Source organism: Grus americana, chromosome Z (genome assembly GCF_028858705.1).
Source record: "Grus americana isolate bGruAme1 chromosome Z, bGruAme1.mat, whole genome shotgun sequence".
NCBI classification, from domain to species: domain Eukaryota; kingdom Metazoa; phylum Chordata; class Aves; order Gruiformes; family Gruidae; genus Grus; species Grus americana.
Genome location: NC_072891.1, coordinates 49,695,558 through 49,717,968, shown reverse-complemented (window position 1 = coordinate 49,717,968; position 22,411 = coordinate 49,695,558). Strand labels below are relative to the sequence as shown.

Here is a 22,411-nt window from a genome sequence, read left to right as displayed (position 1 = left end):
AATTTTCAGTGGTGCAATTTATGCTACTTGCTGTATGTTCCTGACACTGTTATTATTAGGGCATTTCCTTTTTCTCAACAAGTCCCTGTTGGTAACACATTTTACTTGCAAGAAGATTGTGAATGTGACTGAGAATCTGGTAATTGACACGGTCCAAGTATCAATTCCTTGTTTTACCTCTGACCTTTCAGCCTGCGATACTCCACAGGTTTTATTGAGAATGGAGATTGAAAACTACACTATACAAATGAACAATATAATTCTTAAAGGTCACAAAATCTAAGCTGGATAGAGACAACAGAAGTAATGGAAATTTTGTCTTGGTGCTAGCCTTTGCTCCAGTTCCTTTGTGCTGCTCTGGGTTTTTGGAAGGCCCCCTGTGATTTTCCTACTCTATGCTAAGAACTGCCCTAGCCTAGAATTTGTACAATGCAAAGGAGATTAAAAAAGCACCTTTGTTTCTTCCCTTGGAATATCATTTCATAACTGTATCCCTCAGGAGATGCTTAAAGTCTTGTCTACGCTAGGAAGGTTTTGCTGGTATATTAATACCACCAGCCAGTCCCAGGGGAGCTGCAGCTTATTCTTCTGCTGGTATAAATTAAAGCAATTCCCCAAATAAAATACGATAAGGATTTTTTTATCCTGCTACTGTATTTGCACTAGGGATTTTCCGGCATGGGTTCAGCGTTTGATCCTTTTTCAAGCTCCTGGCAGACGCAGGTGAATCATCAGAAGCGGTTCTCCCCCCTTCCCGGCAGACCCTGGCTCCTCAGCTCCTCCTGCTCCCTACTGCTGTTGCCTCCCGGAGCTGGGTGTGACCACTTGCTTCCCCATGCCTCAGATCTAATGTTCTGATAGTGTGTGACCCTGTTTGATGTTAACGGTGTGATGGATGCTGGCAGGCCAACGGTAAGCCGGCCTGAGTTAAATCACCATTTTGAAAATTTAATGAGGGGAAGTGGATTTCCCAGTGTTTTCCACACAACAACAAACTCTTCACTGGCTGTGCTAATATCCTCCTTCAAACCCTACAGTTTCAGATTCCCTGAAACATTGAGGTCTTGCCTTACAGCTTTCGTCATCTGAGGTTATCATCACGAGTCTATGTCTTTAAGAGGCTCTATTTCCTCAATATTTTCATTTTTACAGTATTTCTCAGCTATAGCTAATGTGAATTACAGCTACTAGAAACTGACTGTTATGTTACTGTAACAATACATACATATTGTGTAATGCTGGAATTAGGTCAGACAGTAAAGCAAATGCCAACATCCGATAAACTAAATATTTTGTTCAGTCTTGCTTAAATGACTCCTGTTAACAGAGCTGTATGACTTTGGATATCATCTGTTCCCCAGCAATAAAAAACCTGCGTCATCCATGTGTTGTTTCATGTCATTCATCAGAAAGTCGCCACGGGCGTGTAGAGACATGACGGTAATCAATAACTCATCAATGACTCAGCAGAAGTATCCTGGGTGAGAGTTGTATACTCACTGACCTATTTTCTTTTTTATGCCAAGCTGCTCCTCCTTTAATATTACCAAGCAGTCACTTACACAGGCCTATACTTTAAGGTACAGTAATTCCAGTAACGTTTGCTTTGAGTATAAATCATTCATAATTCCATGGTGCCGAGAGGCTGCATCCCGGATGCGGTTTGCGCTGGACCGCAGCGAGCGGATCCATCCTTCCCGAGAGGAGACGGAGCGGGAGCAGGGGAACGCGAATGTAACAAGCAGCGAGGTGCGAGGCGGCTGTTGCACGGCCCGATTAAATTGTGGGGGCATGGCATCTGCTTTCGGCGTAAGTGCCTCAAAACCTTTTCAAATCACGCAGCCCTAAATCATCAGGGAGGAGCCGAGTTGCCGGTACTTTTGCTTGGGGTGTCATCCAGTGGGCACCATCCAACTGTTGCCCTCTCCGGCCGGACCCTGTAGAGATGCTGCCGTTAATGGGGGATGCGCCTGCGGAGGGGGAAGGAAAGAATAACAGAGTTTATTGAAAAGAGGGCGGAGTAGTCGCCCCCGGCCGAGCCCCGCCAGTGCGGGGGCAGCCACTCCAGGCTTCCCCTGAGAGCGAAGGTCGGGTCCGGCACCCCGCGTCGCTGTTGCCCCGCTCCAGGCGGGCACTGCGGCCCGTCACGCCCGCCACCCCCCTCAGCCCTCGTCCGCCATACTGCAGGGCAACCCAAACTTGTTACACACGGGCACCAACTCCTCCTCCCGCCACCGCCCTGCCCCCGCCGGCGCGGGGAGGAGGGGGCTGCGCCGGCCCAGCCTGCCACGGGGAAGGCGCTGAGCCGGGCGGGGCTCGGGCGAGGGAAACGCCGCAGACCCCCGCAGGTAGGACAGCCCAGTGGGGCGGGCTGCGAGCCGCCTGGGGCTGGGGGAGAAGGCGGCGGCAAGGGCGGGGAGGGGGAGAAGGAGGCGGCGGTGGAGGAGGAGGAGGAGGAGGAGGAAGAGGAGGAGGAGGAGGAGGGGGCGGCGGCGGCGCTGGTGGCGGAGGCGGAGCGGCCGCCGCTGGAGCGAGCGTCTGGCCGTGCCCGCTGTGCCTCCTCCCGCCGAGGTGGGTGCGGGGGCTGCCTGGGCGGCGGGGCTCGGGTCTGCACCGGGGCGGGCGGACGGTGCCGGCGCACCTGCGGAGCAGGGCCTCCCGCCCGGCGGGGCCGAGCCCGCCCGCTGGCTCCAGGGAAGGGGGCGCGGGCGGCTGCGGCGAGGTGGGACCCGGCGCGGGCGCTGGCAGCCCCCGCTGGCGGCGTGGCCGGAGCGAAGCAGGGCGGAGAGGAGGAGCCTCTCGCAGCAAATGAGCGAGGGCTGGCAGGTTTATAAACATGCTTTTTGTCCCACCACCCCCCAGCCCCGCTGACTCCGGCGGTAGCTCCGTGCGTGCCCGATGCCCCGCGGCGGCTCCCCCTGGTGCGTCCCGGGGTGACGGGCCAGCGCCCGGGCCCCCGCTGCCGGTCCTGGTTGCACCTGCCGCGGCGGCGGGGCTGGGTGGCGGCCGGGGGCTCCTCCCGGGGATGATGAATAGGGATGCGAGGCGTTTTCACCCAGGCGGGAGGTGGCCCCGTCGCTTCCAAGTGCCAGCCCAGGTTGCCATTAATGTGTCTGAGCCCTTCAGGGAAGGCTGCTGTCTGCTGGGAGCCGCGGTCCCTTACTCAGCGGGTAGCAGGACGCTGTACTGGGTGCTTGCTGTTGGGAAATGTGCTGCATGTGTTTTAAAGAGCTATTATATGCTGTTTTATTTTTCAGCTGTCAGGAGAGTTTAAATCAGGTCTGCACAGAGGTGCTAAGTTTTCAAGGGATGGGGAAAGTGACATAAGGGTTTCCTGTCTATTCCTGTCTGCCCTCCTGCTTTTTATAGGGGGTTGTCTTCTCTACTGCTCCGTGGAGGTGTGGGCTGTTCGGCGGTGTTTTCTGCATGTACAAAACGACGCAACATCGGTGTTTTAAGTGCGAAGGAGTAAGTGGATGAATGCAGTGACTAACTTTATTGTTGCAGCTCGTTTCTATTATGTGACTGCCATTAGCAGGGAGGGGAACAGGAGCTTGTTCCTGCCCTGGTGTGGGAGGGAACCTGATGGATCTGCAGGTTGAAGGGCTTTTTCAAAGCTGCTCTTTGGTTTCATGCTGAAATATTTTCCTGCCTTCTCTTACCTCCTGTCTTTATTATCACATACCTCTTGCAAGCAGATACTTAAGCTAAAAAACGTGAAACATTGCCTTTAAGCCTATGATAACCAAGTATCTAGCAGGGTCTGGAAATCTATGTAGTAGTAAAGTGTCTTTTTTTTTTTTTTTAAATTAAAATTCCTACAGTAATTAGCCATAGGCTGTTGACTGTTTTATGACCATCAGGCTCAGAAATAGCTACTGACCTCATACTCCCTTTTGGATACCTATACGGAGGTTTTGTTAGAGACCTGTTTAATGACTTCTTTTATTAGAAAGAGTGCGAGCTTTGGCAGTCATGCAAGTGCACCTAAAGGAAGCCCAGCTGCCTGCGCGGCTGTGCGGATGGCGTATGCGGAGGCCGTGCCGGAGTGGGAGTATCGTTTACAAACTGGGTTAGAAAGGGGCATTGTCAGAGAGAGAGAACCGAGTAGCTCCTGTAGGACGAAACGCATACCGTGTTCCCTGCAGTGCAGGGAAGTGTATGAGTACAGTGTACTGTCTGGGATGAGCAGGTTATGGATGGGCCCTTGTAATTCTTTCAGGTAGCAGAGATGCGGTGCAGGCAGCTCTTTTCCACTGAAAGCAAATGAGTGGCAAGGGAATAGGTTTCTATGTGCATGTTCATCAAGGGGAAAAAAAGAAAGGTTTGCAAATGTGGGGCTGCATTGACAGAAGAAATCTGTCTCTACTGGGATTTCTTGGCCTAGAGAGCAAATAATTCATACCCCAAAAAGCAATTATTCAGTGTACACTTTGTGGCGGTCAGGGTTTGCTACAGAGCCTCTTGACAAAAGCTGCTTGCACTCATACCTACAAAAATAAGTCTATAACTGTTTTGTTTTCTTTAAAGAAAGAAATGGTGTTGTAGCTGATGGGGAAGGTGGTAGCTTCTTCCACAGCAAGTGAAGCGTTTAATGTCAGTGTTTCATGTGAGTGTATTTATTCAAAACTGTAAGACTGATTGACAGATTTTTCTGGACATTGTAAGTGCGGGTGTGCCTGGAGATTTCGTTTAATGTGCTGTGTTGCCCTCTCTTTGCTGGTGTTATGGTTCAGTCCTCTCTCCTCCTCCAATATAAACAGCTATTACATTAAACACTTGATAACCTTTTGTTAACCTGCTCGCATGGATACAGCTGTGCCCTGCCAAAAGCATGTGGCTTTGTACCACTTAGAGGTCCTGCAAGAAGAAGAGGTGGTCTGGTTGCCCTGGTGCTTCCCTCGCTGGCCTGCCTCCTGAGCAGCGGAGCTTCTGAGTTACCTGCTTCGTGCAACCTCTTACTGGGGGGGGGGGAGCTGGAGACCTCTGGAGAGGATCTATAATCTGCACAGGGACACTTGGCTGGAGTTGGAGACTGCGCTGTGCTCACTCTGTGCCTGCTTTCATGCTCTCCCAGCTATCTTAAAGGGTGCACGTCGAATGAAGGTTATGGTGTTGAAATACATTGTCTTAGATGTTTTCTCGCAGTGAAGTAAGTGGGGATTTTTCAGTCGTGCCAAAATGAATTCTTGATCTGAGCCGCTATGACTTGATCTAATACTTGCATATGCCACCTAGTTTTGTTGCGTAAATTAGTAAATGGTTGTGCCTTAGTCTGATTCTAAGGACAATGATCCAAATTGGGACCCTTATTTAAATAGACAGAAATGCTCCAAGATTTTATATTGTCTCTGAGCTCCTCAAATGCGTGGTTGCAGGTTTTTTTCTGGAAAAAAACGGAATCTCAAGCCATAGTTGAGCAATTTTGTAGATCATAAGAAAAGAAAGTATTTCCCCTGAATGCTCAGGGATGAGGTTCTTTGTCCCAGTTTTTGCTGTGCAAAGATAACTTGAAATGAGTAGTGACAGGGAAGGAAGAATGTAATTGCTAAGGTTGACTAAGTTTTCTTCTAAGCTCTCAGTGCTTCCAAGTGTTGGATCTTGTAAATATTCTGTGATTTAAATGAGTTGAAAAGTAGTTTCTGAAAGTGCATGACCATGAAAGTGTTACTCATTAATGGATGCTGATCAACTATGCTTCCCACTAAACCGAGGTTTAATTACTTGTAGACATGACTGAGAGAATTTTTCCACAATGTTTTAATTTTAGAAAAATGCATGAAGCAGTAATATATTCCAGGTAGCATGTGACAATAAGGATGGAGACTTAAAGGTGACAACAAGCAGCAGCAAAGCAGGTCATAAACTTCCCTGAGTTACCCTTTAAAGGTTCCTTTTTTTACACCTGTATATAAATTACTGTGTTGAAAGTTTAAAATGAGAATTCAGATTTTCATTATTGTGGTAGTATTTAACAGTTTTGGGGTGTTCTTTGTTGTGTTTAATACTTAGCTGTTGTATGCTGTGTTTAGTTAGCTGAAGAAAGATGTGCTCAGTTGGGAGGCTGTATCATAAATAAGGAGCTGTGAAGTGCTTTTGGCCATTTTGTTTGATTTTTTTTTTTTTTTTCCTTTCCCTGAAGCTTTCCCCCTCCTCCTGTCTAACTGGCCATTTCTCTGGTGGTAAGGCAGCCTTTTATAAGGCCTTCTTCATCTGGCTTTGGATAGTCTTATGCTTGAGTGTCTAGGCAGATAGGTGGAAGTGTGTCGAAAGGAGTGAGGAGGGTCCCACTTGTTTTACTGGGGTTTTGAGTTTTGAGAAGATGAAGTGGCTGCAGAGCAGCTTTTCCAGCATAGCACACAGCTGGTTGTGTACCAAGAGGAGCCTGTGAATGCTGAAAGCATGCTGCTGCAGCTGCCATTTGGAGTGTTAACAGTGCGTCGACGTAGCTGTAACTGGCTGGGTGGAAGCTGTTTTAACTGGTTTCCCTCTGGCATTGAGGGTTTCATCTTTGTTTCTCAGATGAGTTAATGAAAGGAAAGAAAATGACTTCTTGTATTCCCACAACTGTTCAGTTACAAACCAAAAGTAGCACCTCGTATTTCAGGCTAATGTATGCCAACATGTTGGATGGGCAAGTTGCAGGTCTCGCTGTCCAGAACTGGATTAACAAGGTCTTGTATTTAATTGTGTTCTGGCCAAAAGGCTTTTATGTTCTGTCCTTTTATCTACCTGTAAAGTTCCAGGAATGCAAAGAGCTGTTCAGCTTTTGCTGCAGACTGCCTTGACTACGGGGGAGGTTAGTGCCTGTAGTAAGAAGGGTGTTGCGCTCCACTTCGTCTAACCTTGGGCGTCCAGGAGCCGCTCTTTTCCCTCCTGCTCCCCACCTTGCCAAGCTGTGCTGCAGCAAGCTTCTGGGTACGTGAACACGTTTCTGAAAGTGGCGTGAGTAAACAACCATAAACTTATTTATGGTACTGTTAGCACTTTTTTTTTTATGATGGGACGGAGGCAGAAGAAAGGAAAGACTTTTCAGTGAGGGGGCATGCATGTTGTTTGTAGTACTGCTGCTCAGATTTTTGACCCGTAAGTGTTTTAAAGCACCAAATGGCAGACTTCACTTCAAGAGTATGTTCTTGCAGTGCCTGAGGGGGAAACAAAACAGACGGCAAATTAATAAAAAATTGGAGTATAGATGTGAGCAGATACGTAACTTTGCTAAGGACAGTAAATAAAGTTAATCCCATGTATCAAATTTAGAACAAGTTTGTTAGTAATCTAGAAATAATACCCATTTTCCTGCCTTTCCCTCCTCTTATACCTATTTCTTTTTCTCTCAGTTCATGTACAGCAGTGAACTCATAATCCACCAGGCATTTTCTCCATTGATCCTCTTAAAAAATTAGTATTAGCCTATATATGAAGCACACCAAAGAGGATTGAACACTGTGCTGCAAAATTATTACCTGTTTGGCCTCACTGCAAGGACAGGAAGGTTACATTTCACTTCTTCCCTCTCTGAAGAATGCTTTAGGCCTTGTGATACAGTACAGGCTTGAGAGGAGAACAGGTGATTGTGCATTGCAAGGAGCTTGATTTGTATGTTCCTGTGCACGATTGTGCATGCCAAGCAGATGTGTACGTGATTGAGCACTTACATGAAATGTATGGAATTAGCAAACTGGGAAATCATGATGTCCATAAAGCATCTTATTACTCAACTGAGCTGGGAGACAGAGTCTATGCAAAGCAGTGGGAAGTTTACGGAGACAGGCATTTCTGCTGGGAAGGCAGGCAGGAGAGTAGAAACTTCTGCAAATTTTATTAGCTGTTTGCTGGTGGTACACAAGAGAAACCAACCGGTGTCTGGAAGCTGAAGCAGGTCTAGCACGACTGCAGCAAGGTGAGACAGAGCAGGGAGGCTGGTGTTCTCCTTTGCTTGAATACGGCCTGCAGGTCTGGACAGATTTGCATGCATTGCAAATGCCGGAGAGGGAGGAAAAGGGGGGAAAAATGCATGAAACGTGATTATAGTTCTTGCTTTGTTCAAGAGTGTTTTTCAAGGGCAGGCTTTAACTGTGTTTCTGCTGAGTTTTTGCTCCGTCCCCCAACATAAAGCAGGCATTCTCCTTGCCCCAAATGACTGGGTTTTATATGTATATGCTTAGTTGTGCTTGGTTTGTTTTTTTTTTTTCTTTTCATAAACAAATGATGCCTATGAACTTTGTCATTGTATATACAAAGAGATGCATAGAAAAGTGGAGGCTTTTTTTTTTTAAAGAATGTCTTTGTTCTTATTTCCACTGAAAGAGATAATGTGTTATGGTTGTTTGTTACTGGAAAAACAATGCAGGATGTAGGGAAGAGACCTAGAGATGTGAAAGTTCTTAGATTTGTATTTAAATTCTCTCTCAGTCTAAATTTGATGCTTTTTGGGGCGAATGGAACAATACAGATTTTTTTTTTTTTTTAGACAAAGCACAGTATGAATTTATGTCTTAAATCAGGTTGCTGAGGTTGCGCATGGCTTTGCACAGGATTGTTGTAGTTAAGTTCCCAAGTTTGCAATAACTTCGGAAGTAGCTAGCTGGCTCTTACATTGTTTAGCGTAAAATAGGTTGGTTAGAGCTTGTTACTAAATGTGGTAATTTATGTCCGTAAAACGCATTATTGCAGCCTCCCAGTTTGCAAGTTATCTCTTGTGACAGTAGGAAAAAATAAACCTGCTGTGCCTTGTGGTGTTTGGGACTGTCATATACATGTGGGTGACACTGGTATGTTCTCTGGAGTTAGAGTAACTTTTAAGTATTGATATAATACTTTTACAGATACCTTTATCTGTGCTTTTACCTCATCCAGTAATGCCTGAATTTATTCAGAAGCCATTTATTAAATCACATTTAAGAAATAAAATGCCAGTTGCTAACGCAAGTGGAACACTTGTTGCTCAGTGAAACCAGATTCTTCTCACTCACTGGAGGATGTAAGGAAGGCAAAGTTTGTGGAAAGAGGCTATGCATTTCATTGGACCAATGGATGTAATTGGGAAAGTGATGGGAATATAGACAGACTTTTGGACAGTCAATCTTACCTCAACTTAATCTAGTAAAATATTTATCACTCTTCCCTGCAAGTCCTGTCTTTGATGTTCTTGGTAGGCTCTGTAATTCTTGCCGGACATTATAGTGTGGGTCGTGAGGTATTTCTGTGTGTAAATCTGTATTTAATTTGAGTACAGTAAGAACGATCTGCAAAGCATTGTTCTGCACACAGAGGTTAGTAGTCAGGGCCCTGACCTTGCTAGCAGGCTTGTGTGGATGGACTGTCGCTGAGGTTGGGGATATGCCTGCAGAGGTTTACCTGTAGGACAGGGGCTCCGCACAAGCGTGCAGTCCTGACATCTTCCCATTAAAAAAAAAAAAAAAATCATCTCAAAGCTTTTTTCCACTCCCAAGTTTCTGTTGTTTCTTTTGACAAAAAGTGTGTAAAACGGCCACAGGCAAGAAATTATGCATTCCTGTTTTCACTCAGCAATTGCATAATTACTGAGGATTTGCTAGAGATGCATACGTATGCGCAGACAGATCCCCTTCCGTATTTGGCTGCAGATGTACCCTGCGCGAAGGGTCCATTTGTCAGGAAATTAGTCGTCCATCAGAACTAAGTGCAAGGAAAATAAATACCTGTGATAGAACTAATATCCCTCCTGCCCTCCTGAACCCAAACAAATCTGCAGAGCTACTAAAAAGTATCTGTCTTTTGCTCAGGAGTAAGAATGACTTTTTTTTGAACCTGTTAAAATCCAGTCTTGTTTAGATGAGAGAATGGCTGCCTTTTTCTTCTTGAAATTAATAGGGTTGTTAAAAATCTGCAGTTAACATGTTTAAATGCTTGGTCCTATAGAAACAAGTTTAGTATTCAGTTGAATTTGACTAGGTTTTTACTCCAAGTGTCAGGGAAATTGATAAACTGCCTTGAAAGGTCATCCTGAATACCTGCTAAGTTAGTGAGACATATAATGGCCTTTTCATTTCACTTCTGCACAGGATTTAGTTGTGAGGCACTGTATGCTAAGTATGTAAGACAGAACTTTTCATAGGCTTAAGAGCTTTCCTCTCTGTGCAATTCTATCTCCCCGAAGAATTAACTAACTAACTAAATAAACCCCCAACCCATATGTACACATTCACAGCATATTAATTGTTTAAAATATTTGACTAGCTATTTTCAGTGAGGGTTGATACTTCTGAAATAGTGTTGTCTTCAAATCCACAAATTAGTAAGTGTATTTTTAATCTTGTATTTTATATGTCTAAGGGACTTGTTATTGTAATGGCGGATGTGTGACATAAATATATTTCATACAAACATATATGGCTGTGTAAGTTAAACGTGTGCATTTTAAAATCAATGTTTGCTCACAGAATTAAGATTTTGATAAGGAGGCATTCTCCAGTTGTTGAATTTGCTTATTTGGAATTGTTGGGGGTTTTTTTCTTCTTAAAGGCTCTGCTTGCATCTGCCCTGAAATGGGCCTCCTGTGTGCATAAATTGATTGTGCTTCAAATGGTACATGCTGATACTCAGGAATTCCACTGAGGTTTTTAAGAACTTCTTTTTCCTGCTTTAGTATTGACAGCCACCAGGGCAAAAAGTGACCATTATTCAGAACCTGTCTTCTGTTGTCTAATTTAATTGTTGGCTTTTATGAGAGTTCAGTTCCTGTCGCTGCATGTCTGCCTCTGTTTTTCTTCATAGCTATGCCTTCATCAGTCTGGAATGGGATGTGGATTTATGATGTCACTTGCTTTGGAAAAATACATTTCTCAACAGATTATGAAATGATGCTTTTGATCAGGTGAAGCATCTGACGACCTTTCCACTCTGTGATTTCTGCTCAGTGTTTGCTGAGAAGGTCGTACACGTTGAAGATCGGTGTGGTGCTGGATGAAGGATGGTGTCGAAATAGGTCTGGGAGCGTGTCCAGGGGAAGGGGTAAGCGCAGCAGGAAATCAGCTGAGCAGGAGTAGTTAATGTTTGGAGTCAGCTGTGCTAATTTCGATGCAATACATGGGCTTTGGGAGTCAAAGGTGTTAGTGTGGCCCTGTCATTACACGGTGGTCGGTAGTGAAGGGAGCTTTGAGGTTCCCACAGAGAGACTTAGGCCTGCATATTTCCATGGCAACTGCCATCACTTAAACATTTATAACCTTTGATTAAAGATACAAAAAGGAGGGGAAAACCTTTTAAATGTTACAAATGTAAAGCTTTAACTAGGTCTTTCATTTTAACGATATCTCTTATTTACATTCCGTGGAGTGTGGAGGTTTTATGAGGAACACAGCTGTCCCTTCCCCATTTGGTAGACTTTGAGATGACATTTCGGGGTAAATGCGATGTTTTGGAGATAGCTATTTGACTTTGATGATAGCTGCACTGACATCACTCCACCAATTTAGTTGCTATTTATTTACATTAGTGCATTTTGTACCAAAATTATACTTGAAGTCTATTATGCAAGGGGATTTTTGTCTCTCATAAAAGGGTTTGAGGAAAATAACTAATTTTGTGTTAAATAAAACACATTTTTAAAGAGGAGGAACATGAGATATACCCTAAATAAGCAGTCTCTTGAGCAGTATAAGGGCTGATACACAAGAGCCTTGTGCCAGCGGGGAGAGCAAGCTGTCACTGCAGAAGCTGGAGCTTGCTGTTGGCTTGCGAGCTGCATGGAAGGGAATGTTTATGCTTGGTGCAATCTTCCCATCCCTCCTTCCTCACCCCACGTGCATCATCTTTAAAGTATTTTACTTCATGCTGTGGTGGCCACGTAGCAGTGCTGTGAATGAAACGCTCTCTGTTCAGGTCAGGTATTCTCGCATCTAATGCTCAGGTGCAGCATGGTATGCTTTTTTTGTGAGTTTCTCACTGCTGGAAAGCAGTGGAATTTTGGAAGCAAATGGAATAATTTTCCATAATATTTTTCTGCTTTCTTTCTAATCTTGGGCTTTTTTTTTTTCCTATTTTTATTTGCCACCTGCCACTCTTTTTGAATCATCTTTGGGGAGATGAAGTACTGAATGTGCTAGTGGGTTTCATGGTTATGCTAGCAAAAGTTGAACTGTAATTTCAGGACTAGCACAGTGGGAGCTCTGAAGAGAGATGAAATAAAGCTGTGTTTTTTCTGTGCCTCTGCTTTGGGCAGCTGAAATTTGGTTTTGCTTTGTACTAGTCAGTACTGACTGTAGGTGAGGGTAGAAGTGGTCGACTGGCTCGGTGAGAGAACGTGACGTGTAAAGGGCCGTTTTGCTAGGACTGCATGCTCCAGCATTTCACCATCCATCGCCTTTTTTTCTTTCCGAAGGAAAGGATGTATAGATACTGCTAAGGCTAATAGCTGGTGATTGGTAGTTTAAATGGATAGGGTGGCTATGGTTGCCAAACAGGATTTTACTGCTGCAGATGTATTGTTCTGTCTGAATTTCTAAGACTGAGCACACTGTATGGTTGTTAGTAGCCTCATGTGCTGCTGCCAGGATCGCGGAGGGGCCTTCACACTGTTTTGGTACAAGCCCTTAACATTCCTTGAGAAAGTTTTTAGTGCTGAAAGACCTGGTTAGTTACTGTGGAAAGTTCATAATGACTATGCAAACACGACTGGAAAGTTCATGATACTAGGATATTTATAAGGATGTCCTCAGTCATAGAAGAGGCAGAAAGGAAAAGAAAACTTGGGGAAAAATGAAAGGGCATTGTGAAATACTTTTTTTTTTTTTTTTTTAAATCCAGGCTAGCTGTGGATATTGATGCTGTTACTAATCCATGCAATTTTGGGTTGGGAATGACTTGCATTAGCTGTTGTGATATGAGTAAGTATTTCTGGCTACCCTGTCAAATTAGAGAAATAACTATTCTCGTGACATGTTGCCTGCTTGAGATCTAAATATACTTTTGAAAAACAGCAGCACACAGAGGTTGTCCTGATGTCAGGGCTGTATGTCAAATGGACTTCTTGGCATAGCTAGAGCATTTCCCACTGTTTTCATGAATCAGAAAGGTGGGGTTTGGGATTAGGCAATTTTTTTCCTCTTTTTTTGGATGAAAACTCTACAGCCCAGTCTCAGGAAACAGCCCAAGGTGTCCTCTGTGTTGCAATGTGCATGTGCTAGATTGGACAGCTTGGTCTTACATATTCTTGTCTTGCATTTTGTATGCTTCCTTTTGGTATTTTGAAATGTTTGTGATCCAGTGCACGTTTTATGACAGTGATGTCACCATGAAATGGGTTGGCTCGCTTATGAGGACTGCGAATGCACAGGTGTTACTAGTGTTAAGATAACTCACAGCTGTGTTTTTATGTTCTACAGACTGCTTCAGAGTGATTTTTTTTTTTCTCTTCTTGTCTGAGTTCCTTACTCTGCTTTTCCCTTCCTAACTTTAAAGCAACTACCCATTCTTAATTTTTTCACAGAATATCAGCCATTCTACAGCTCAGGTGGCTTTTTCTGAAAGTTCTTGATTAATCCTTGTTGTTTGTGTTCTGGAGACACATTAGATGGAGGACCTTTGTAATGAGAGGAGTGTGGTTTACTGCTCGCATGTTGCGAGGAGAAGGGGTCGAAGACTTTTACAGGCATTAGGGCACTTGCTGGGTAATGCTGGTCCCTTGAATGATGACATCCCCAAAGAGCTGGGTTTGGGAAGGACCTTTGTAGCGGGGTGGAAGACTCAAACTCTCTGAGGGCATTTGTGGGCTCAGCTAACGGCTACTGGGAGGTCAGCGATGAAGCTGGTCTTACCTGCTGGTAGAAGTCTATTCCCAAAGTGAACTAATTAGTGTTTTGGAAAAGGATAATGATTTGGTGTGGGGGGGATATAACAACTCAAGTTGACCTGCTAGCAAGCTGGAAAGGAAAGAAAGCTCTAGAAGTTTTGTAAGTTAACTGAAAAATGTGCACCAGAATATAAACATGGACAAAATAAAGACCTGAGAATGAAATCTCTGGAGTTAGTAGTGGTGGTGCTTTGCCATCAGCAAGGCACGTCTGTTTGCAGCCTGCCGAGGTCATCTCTATCTGAGAGGAGACCTTGGCTGTAGTCGGGGGTTGGGTCCAGAGAGAGGTCTCTCAATTAGTATGCTTTCAGATCCTGAAAAGTAAGGATTTCTTTGGGCTCCTCTTGGATGCTGAGGTGCATGAGGTGTTGTTTTGGCAACTTTAGTTTTTAATCAGAGTTGAAAGCACGTATTGAAGTTTAAAGACAGGTACATAAAATGTGGGACAGACCCTAATGATCTGAACGTGCACCTCCAGCTGGAAAGGTGCTGCAGCAGCTCTGAACTTGTGCATTCAGACCATGATGTTTGGGGCGTCTTGGTGATCAGTTCATCCAGATCCTGAAGTGTCTGTCTGGATAAAGCTCAGCTGGAATAGATGTGTACGCAGGAGAGAATACTGTAGCCTTTGTTCAGAATTTGCATGTTTTTATGTTGCCTTCTGAAAAATATTTTAATGGTTTCACTAAAAAGAGCAGTGTGGATTATTAATTTAATACTTTCATGACAGCCAGCAGCACTGTGAAAATGTTTGTTTAGATGTCCATGTAGGGTTGTGATTGCTGCAGTGACTTCAAAAGTTTTTCAGATGTGATCAAATGACTTCAGTAGGCTTTTTTGAGACCTTTCTTGCAGTGTTCAAAGTCCCTTGTGATTACATGAGTTCAAGATGTTCAAGCCTTGAGTTTTAAGGCTTTATACACTTGAAAATTGCAAAGGTATTAATACTGAGATGTTATATTTAGTTATCAAGCCAAGATCCTATATTTGGTTATCCAGGCAATTATGTTGTTAGTTTTTTTTTCTTTATGCATTGCTATCTGTGAATGCTTCTTCTCTTCACAGACAGAGGAACTTTGGATTAGGGATAAAATTAATCAAATATTGACAGTAAAGCTGTGGGCATTTTATAGGCGATACTGTCTAATACTGGCATACATTAACATTCTTGTGGGAAGCAAGGAAAAAAAAGTTTTATTGCTGAGCTACTGATGATAATGATGCCTATCCATTTCAAATATTCAGAGGAAAAATACAGAGTTTTGAGCCACTGTGTTTATTTCAGCAAGGCATTTTTTGAAAACATATTGATGGAACTATTTATACTGTTGTGAGCCATAACAATACCAGGTGGGTACTGCCTGTACTGGAACAAACAACTTTATTGAATCACACTGAGTATAAGAATGTGAAGGCCAAAACTGTAATAAAACTGAATGATTATTTCTTTTCACTCAAAGAAAAAAGGTGTAGCTAAAATTCAATTCAGTTTTAATTCTTGATGTTTCATGTCCTTGACTTTAAAGCATTTGATAAAAACACAGTTGATACTTTACTTTTAAAGTCAGGACTTAGAATTCGGGCTTTGTTAAAATTAAAAGCCACTTTATTCTAAGATGAATATCAAACTGCTTAGAAATTGTTTTAATCTAAATTTTAATATCAAACTGTTCAGATATTTATGTGGGTAGAGCAAAGTTGATATTTTAGTTAATTTTTAGTGACTAGTGTAGGTAGGTTATGTAATCGAGGTCACATGTGTACCATTTGTAACACCTAGGACAAAGAAGAATTGTATATAAAGTTTGCTTTTTGGCTGCCTAGAATTCCAAATGCTAGCATGTACAACAACGTACACACAGCAGCCGTCCATTCTTTTTGTGAATTATGTGCTACAGATAGCCACATTGGCACAGATTTTCCAGACTCATCACGCTGAACCAAGAGTGGGACGCATGCCAGGGGGTTAAGTGTGTAGAATAAGAGGCATGTGATATCCAGCACAGCACTGGCAGTTTTTACCAGCGATGTAATGATGGTCTTTTCTGGGGCTCTGTTATGATTGGTAAAGTTTGTGCAACAATCCTTCAAAACGTTGTATTTATATTACTTTCAGTGCTTGGGTTTGTGGCAGAGGGGAGGGAGTGGGAAGGTGAAAGCTGTTCGCTTTCATAAAATGCAGGGCAAAATGCAAAATTCAGCTGAGGCTCTGTCTTGTTAGCCCAGCTGTCAGCCAGTGGGCTACTCACAGGAGTAAAGTACTCCTGTTTGTTTCAGGGTCAGGATTTGTGGCAGGTGGAAACTGGAGTTCATTGAAACGGCTGAGTGTTTGCTGCAGCGGTTGTGGAATGCTTCTGGACTTTGGCTGTAAACCCCTGCTTAGCTCTTTGGCAGGAGGACACAGCGATCTGGTCCAGAGCCTGAGGTCAGCTACTCAGGCTTGTACATCTCTGAGTCGTGTGGAACAGTCTAGCTCTGAAACTGGTACAGAGGAAGAAACCATAGTAGCAGTGAAGATCAGTAATTCAGCTTTCTGCTTCTTGTTGTGGCTATCTGCAGAGTCGAAAATGTGTTTGTGACCTTTAATGCGTGTTGTGTTAACAGCTATCGTCGTACATGGGGGTCATGTAAACATGCATCATAAAGCAATACATTGATTAATCAAGGAAGTGTTCTAGTGTGAACAGGAAACTGTTAAAAATGTGGGCTTTTCAGTACCACTTCCCTTTCCTTGTCTCAGCTCTGTCTATTGAAATAATGCAGTTTATTTGCTTCTCAACTTTAATGTTTTAAGGACTCGGCAAAACCTACTTGTAGTCAAGCTTTTCACGTCCACTTACATTGCTGCTGTGTTTTTTCCACTTCTTAAGTTTCTTAATATAACTATCATCATTTCCAGGATATAAAGCACTTATTTCCGATCACCCAAAGCAAGGATTGCTTTCTCTGTTTTCAAAACTCCTTGCTTTACTTCTAATACCTAATTACACTTGCTTTTCAAAGTTTGTGTGAAGAGGTTTAAAGGTTTCTTTGTGGCTGTGATGTGGAATGGACCAGAGGAATTTAATCTTCTATAGTTGATGAAAATGTGAGCTTTTAAAAATGGTCGGGGAGCGGAGAAGAAAACAAGCTGAATTTAACTGAATCTTTAAGAGGGGATATATGCTTGCAGAGGAGGATATGAAGGCTTGTGAAACTTTAATCACAACAATCAAACACTGTCTAATATAACCAAATTAGGTAGTTCCCCGTATGTGGAGAGGAAGGACTTGCAGGTTGGTAAAAAAGGACAGTGCCTGTCACTTTCTCAATTAATGATTTGCATTTCCTGGAAAAATCTGAAGCTGCTAGACCCAAGTGTAATTGATGGTTTTAAGGTACTCCCAGGGCTGTTGTATTCTGGTGACATTCGAGGGCCCCAAGGAGAGGTTTGGTACATTAAGAGTTTATAGTATAAACGTGTGGGAGACACAGTCCCTTCCTTGGGAAGTTTACAGCATAGTTTGAAACAAGAAGAAATGGAGCCTCATGGAAGGAGGAGAAGCAGAATTTGGAAGTGCGGGTTAAAGATTTAACTTGTGCGGTCCTGCTGCATCCAGTCATTGAGCTGTGCCTTTGGCTGTTGTATATGAAAGTTATTTCCTCCTGTATGTCTTGCTGCAAATATGGATCTCAAATGCACAGGGGAGAAAAAAGGGGCAGTAGCTGTCAGTTTACTGAATAAGCTGCAAAATGAAATGGGGGAAGGGCAGTGAATATGGGAGTCTGCCAAAGGTTCGAGCTGTGGCTTGGTATCAGACTTCAAGAGTGGCTAACTAGCAAGGGTGCAGAGTTGGGAAGGATGGAAAACTGGATAAAAAGAATGGATGAATAGAAACAATTATAGAATACAAGTGTCCTTCCAGAAAAGATGATTTTGGTGGCTCTTTGAGGATGGTGAGGATCATACCTAGATTTTCTTTTTCAAGTAAATGCGTGATGTGGGGAAGAGAAAGTGACTTGTTTGGAAGAAACATACCCATGCAATTTCCAGATGCTGACATTTGGTCCTGGAGTGAAACTACAGCATGTGTTACTGATCTGATGAAAGCTGAAGTTTGTATTATTCTGATGCACACATATCCTTCTTGGTCTACCCACTACAAGTGTATTAGCAAAGCCCATGAACATGTTTTTTCTCTCCATCTTTCCAAATTATTTAGAAATAGATATGTAGTTTTATTTTAGAATCATAGGATGGTTTGGGTTGGAAGGGACCTCAAAGATTATGTAGTTCCAACCCCCCTGCCATGGGCAGGGACACCCTCCACTAGACCACGTTGCCCAAAGCCCCATCCAACCTGGCCTTGAACACTTCCAGGGATGGGGCATCCACAGCTTCTCTGGGCAACCTGTTCCAGTGCCTCACCACCCTCACAGTAAAGAATTTTTTCCTAATTATCTAATCTAAACCTACCCTCCTTCAGCTTAAACCCCTTATCCCTTGTCCTGTCACTACACTCCCTGATAATACCTTTTCTAAGGTATTTCTGCAGAGAAGTAAATTAATCCCATCTTGTAAATGGAGTGTAGTTTTACTAGTGTTCTTCCTCTGCCAGGGCATGAGAACTTGCATATCTACCACTGCTTATTACGATGTTCACACTGTGCTAAAAATTTAAAGATAACAGAATTGATTATTTCTTGCATATGTGTATCGAGGTATACCAAAAGCACTGTGAGTTCATTTCTACAAATGGATTTTCCCTGAGGTTTGTATGGAGGCTGCACTAATTGATCCTTGGCGATAGCTGTATTGATAAGTGAAGTCCTAACAGGCAGCTGGTGTAATGGTGTGAAGTAGGTTTTTGGAGGGTGACTTTATTGGAATATTGTTCTCATTAGGGGAGAGTACCAGATTTAAAGTCATTTTAGTTCTTGATGTTGCAGTACTGCCTTGTGGAGACGGTGCGATTACTCCAGGGAGAAGGTGGAAATGCCTTGCATCACTCAGCTGTCCTCCTGCTGATTAAGGAACGACACTGTCCGAGACGCCTTTCGGAGGCAGGCAATTATTTTCAGCCGAAGAGATGTTAACCAAGAACTGAAGCCTTAGGGGACAAAAGGGTGAGCATGGCTGGAAAGGGAGGGGGGCACTCACAAAACATGTAGCGTTTATTTTGCTGCTTCTAAGTATTGGGATCTCTTTAGAAAGCTTTCACCATTTGCATGGTGAGGCATTTCATGCTTGTGGCTGACTCTGTGCAGAGCCACAGAGCCAACAGAGTGTTCTCTGTTTCATATTCTTATTTTTACACTTGCTTAAATATAAAACAGTTTAGTGCTAATTTGCATTCTGCTGTATAGTTAGACCAGCACAGATGCTTTTTATTTTTGCCACTTTTTTCAGATAGTATTGGGGGGTTGTTTTGTTTTTGTTTTAATATTGATCCAAAATCTAGTTCTAAGCAGCAAAGGGATTTATATCCAGCAGGCTGCTGCCAGGAGGTCATTATTTTTGTGGCAGGCTCATTACTTGATGACAAAATTCAGGCCATTGCCTACTGCTTAAGGCAACCTTTTGCTACGGTCTTTTTGTAAGAGAGCTGTGAGAACAGCCATGCAGCTTGGGTTGCAGGTAAGAAATTAATTTTTTAGGTATTTTGTAAGGCAGTGTAAGTTAAAAGCTCATTTAAAGGTTCTTTATCAAGTAAATTAGTTGTCACAATAGGGAATAATTTAGTAGCAGCAGAAAATAATTGTCTTAGCTTGCAAAATGCTGTAATCTAGGCTCCAAATGAGAGAGGTTTATATAGCGGTGTCAGTGTTGATTGACTGATTTCATTACATCATAACTAACAATGAAGCTGTTTGAATTACTCGGCAGATTGAGATTTCTTAAACTGACTGTGACTCATATTGCCTATGTGGAGATGAATTGTAAATGATCTTATGTTCCTATGTGCATTGGAGAGGGAACTCTGACTATAGTTTTATTTCTGTAATAGCTTTGGTCCAGTTTGAGAGTATTCAGACGCATGCGCGTCGGTGTATTCCCCACAAACAGCAATGCCTGAGCAAGTGCCTCTGTGGTGGTGTGATACAAACTACTGGGAAGCTGTGTTTTTGTTGGTGCATTGTAGGTAGATACTGTGTGTTTTCTATTGCCATATGGCTGAAATAGGAAGAATTAATGAAAAAACCCTTTGGTGGGTGTATTGTGTAAATTGTAGCTGAACAGGCAGCAGCTTTGTTTACATTGTGAGTGTGCAAAACTGTAGTTTGAATCTTGAGATCTATTTTGAAGACATCAGGCTTTGAAGTGATCTGTATTAGTGTATACAGACTAATCTGTGTTTACATAAGTAACTGGCAGTTGAATATCAATATTATTCTCCTAAAGAACAGCCACGCTGAAGTTAGAAGAACAAAGGAGGGGGGACGGGACAGGGACAGAACTCAGTTGTGCTTGTGCCCTGGAAGGTATTATTATGTTTTCTGGTTATTGCTTTTGATGATACTTTTGGTTTTTATTAAAACTTAGGGTATGTGTTGCATAACTAGTATATGTTTTTTCTGTTTTTGTTCTTTTTAAATTTAAGTGTACCTTGATGATCAGCATCACTGAAGCTCGCTTGAATAAATGAACAAAACTCCAGACAAATCAAAATCACTAGGGTGGTGTTCGCAAATATGTGCAAAACAAAAGGCAAACCGAAAATAACATCTGCCTTTTAGGAGACATCAGAATAATCGTTTATACTTCTGAAAGTTCTGTTTTCCTTAATAACAAGAATCTATTAAATATTGAAAGGATGCCATTATGTTGTAACGACATTGATGCTTTATCTAATAAGAAACAGAGAAAACAAAAGGGGATGGGAATTTGTAAGCATTTTGAGAAGCTAAGACTTTAAGTATAAACTTGCCTTATGCTCAATTAACAGGTTTTTTTTAAAAAAAAATTAAATCTGTTGGAATGTTTCATTACTTAGGTACCCTTAGACCTCAACCAATTAATTCTTAATCAGGTTTTTTGTTGAATTTGGTCAGAAAAGCAAAGTCAGAACTGTCACTCTAAGAAAAAGGAGGTGAATCAAGAGCAACGATCTTTTGTCACTTTGGATTGTTTTGTGTTGGCTAGGCACGTAATGATGTCTGAGGCTTGATGAGTTGAAATGACTTTCCCCTCCTACTATTAAAAAAAAAAGTGTGCATATATCTATATCCAGGGAGATGAGCAGATAACAAAGTAAGAGCTGAGGATGTTCAGTGCAGAATGGGGAATGTTTTTACAGTAAGCAGGACCATGGCGCAGACAAGGAATCAGATACCTCTCGCGAGGAGGTCTACTTTTGTTGAGAAGGAATTTTTTTTCCTGAAAAATGTTGTGACTGAGGAAATGGTGCCGTGGGTCAGGGCACTGTGAGTGCAGGATGGGTGCTGGTAGGAGAGCAGCATTTGGCTCGGAGGTGGTAGGTCCTTCAGAGAGAGTTCGCTGCAGCAGGCTTTTCTGGGTTTTGGTTTGGCATTCGGGGCTACTGGGAGAGAAGGTTTATTTTTGTGGGTGCAGGTGACTTTTCTCTGCGCCCAGCTTGAGTGATTCGAGAGGGTGGTTCCATCCGTCAGTGGGAGATGTGTATGATACAGACCTGCTTTTCTCCTGAATGGCCAAAAACTGACACACAGTGTAATTTTGGGGAATGGTAAGCTGATACTTCTGATCCAGAGTAGCTGTCTTTGGTGTCTTACTCTGCGGTTGGTGCTGCTTTCCCCATCTTCTGTCTGGGTATGTAGCGCTGTCTGCTTTTTCTTTTTTTAATTTTTTTAAGCTAATCAGATGCCGTGTGACTGGTGTCTAGTATAACAGGGCCTGTTTTATTAATGCACTTCAGTACAGACTATTCTGCCTTTGCTTTTGTACCTGTCCCTTACACTGTAATTAGTTTTCCCCTGAGCTTTGCGGGTGCTGGAAGCCAAGGGCAAAGGTGCCAGCGCTGCAGAGCGGCTCAGCAAGTCTTCTGCTGACCTGGTGGCAGCGGCTGCTGCTGTGGGAGCCTCGCTGGGGCTCCTGCCTGCAGCCTCTTCTCCCAGCCTGCCTACGGACTGCTCGCCCGGTGAATACAAACACCCAAATGGGCTGTTACAGAGGCTTCCCAGTACCAGTGTGGCAAGGAATAAGCCGCAGTGAGTGGTAGCGAGGGGAAACGACAGTGTTCCTCACCTTACAGTTGCGTCCCCTTCCACTGCTGCTCTCTTTTTACACAAACACATTTTGCCAGGGCTTTTTTTTTAAAAAAAACCCCACAAACCCTCGTATTTGCAAAGTATTTTTCTTATTTGTGTACTGAGAATTACTGCTTTTTAGTGGCAGAGTTGTGCTGAAGTGTAAGCTGTAGAAGTGTAGCTGCAGATTTGGAGTGTACAGTGTTCAGATTTCCTTTTTCATTATTCTGTCAAGAGCTAAATGGTTAAAACAATGGAGAGAAGTTTCCAGTTACCATATTTGTATCAGTTGACTGCGTGTTTTTCTTATTAATGAAATGTGGCTAACCAACTAGTTAGCATCTGCTATGAGAGAGGCTGAATGGGAAAGGG

At 43.1% G+C, this 22,411-nt stretch overlaps 1 protein-coding gene across 3 annotated transcripts in view; it reads left to right on the top strand.

The window, feature by feature from the left end:
* Positions 1 to 1,933: 1,933 nt before the first annotated feature.
* SEMA4D (semaphorin 4D) overlaps positions 1,934 to 22,411 on the top strand; it is a 98,810-nt gene continuing 78,332 nt past the window's right edge. Inside the window, exons 1-2 of one of the 3 annotated variants that reach the window (XM_054809044.1) lie at positions 2,300 to 2,348; positions 18,764 to 18,940. The gene's annotated coding sequence lies outside the window, so the exon portion shown is untranslated. Of the gene's footprint in view, positions 2,349 to 18,763; positions 18,941 to 22,411 lie in introns of all 3 variants that reach the window. The other 2 variants (XM_054809042.1, XM_054809043.1) reach the window with 2 other exon arrangements.